The sequence below is a fragment of the Mustela lutreola genome, chromosome 7 (genome assembly GCF_030435805.1).
Source record: "Mustela lutreola isolate mMusLut2 chromosome 7, mMusLut2.pri, whole genome shotgun sequence".
Taxonomy (NCBI): domain Eukaryota; kingdom Metazoa; phylum Chordata; class Mammalia; order Carnivora; family Mustelidae; genus Mustela; species Mustela lutreola.
This window is the reverse complement of record NC_081296.1, coordinates 115,679,198-115,680,992: the sequence shown is the minus strand read 5'-3', so window position 1 is coordinate 115,680,992 and position 1,795 is coordinate 115,679,198.

The following is a 1,795-nucleotide window of genomic DNA, read 5'->3' as shown; positions in this document are numbered from 1 at the left end:
TCCTCCTGGGATGACCCTGATGCTCATATTTTACAATTAGGATATTCTGACCTATGTCTAAGACACTGCCATTCACCAGTGTGGCAGATCTGCCCTTCCCTGCACCCTCATCTTAATTTAAACATTGATGAATAAACATCAGTGAAGTAAATATTAATCAATAAAATAAATTAAGGATGATGACAGAAAAACAATAACTCTCTTGACCACTTAGTGGTTTTATGCATTAAAGTCCATGAGCCACAAAATAGAAGCAATACTAACATCTATACTTATCAGTTCTCGTGTTTTTCTTTGAATATGGTTTGCTTTCGCCCTGGAAGCTTTTCAGCTGGTATTAAGGAGGGCACGTATTGCATGGTGCACTGGGTGTGGTGCCAAAAACAATGAATTCTGTTACGCTGAACAGAAATTTAAAAAAATAAATAAATAAAGGTACTGGTTCCCTGGGAGCTGTCCTTGGTACTAATCTCTCTCCAACTATCTCATTCCCCTATGAAGTCTAAGACTCACAAAGTTTCACATGTAGTACTTGAATGGCATGTCTGAATTAAAGATTCAGCTTTGAAAATTACCTTTTGGGCATTTTCACACATATATCACAGATATCCATCACTGTATAATAAAATCCAGTAACATATCTAACATATCACACGGTTGTACATTAAAAACGGAAAAAATACCTCTATTCAACCCAATAGTAACATGGATAAGATAACAACTATAGGGTAACATTTTCAGAGTGCCACAGTAAAATAAGTTTGAGATTATATCTATCTACCCAGACAAACAGTAATTTATATATAACATACACTATTCTTAGCTAAATAAGGCCTCAAAAATTTTATTTCAAAAGGAGTCCTCTTTGCAGACATTTTTAGTGGCAGCTCTCCATGAAGGGAGAATTAAATCCATGAACAGACTCTGAGATGCATTAAAAGAGAGCTGGATAAATAAATAACTGAAATTTGACTGTGTTCTAAATAAGTAAACTTCCCCATGTTATACAGTATTGACCAGGCTCTGCTGTAATAGTAAATTAACCCTTTCCACTTAGTGTCTTAATTTAGCAAAGGTTTATTTTTTTCACACTATATACATACAAAATATGGACAAAACAAAAAAATCTTCATTTTCTTTGAACACATATGGAATATTGTTTTTAAGTGATGGGCAAATACTAGGCCACAAAAATTGTTAATATCTTCAGGTCAACATTATACAGATTGATAAATCATAATAATGCAGTTTAATTAAAAACCAATATAACAAAGTGATAGGAAAAATATCTAATGTCTAAACATTTTAAAAAAATAAGCAAAAAAAGTCCTGAACTAAGCTTTTCTTTTTTAAGATTTTATTTATTTACCTAACAGAGAGAGATCACAAGTAGGTAGAGAGAGAGAGGGTGGGGAGGAAGCAGGCTCCCTGCTGAGCAGAGAGCTCCACACGGGACTCTATCCCAGGACCCTGGAATCACGACCTGAGCCAAAGGCAGAGGCTCTAACCCACTGAGCCATCCAGGTGCCCTGAATTAAACTTTTTTAAAAAAAGAATAAATATTACAAAATTTCAGGATTTTTCTGAAATACAAAAGGAAGGAAATCAGGGTATTTTTGAGGCTATGTGGTAGTAGAATTCTAAGAAGTTTCCCAAGGCTAATACTCTTTCTTATAATTCTCTCCCCTGAGTGGGAGTGGTATTGTGAATAGGATAGGGCAGTTTCTTTCTTGATTAGGTTACTTTATATGGCAAAGCTGAAGGAATTTTTCACATTTAATTGTAGTCCCTAATT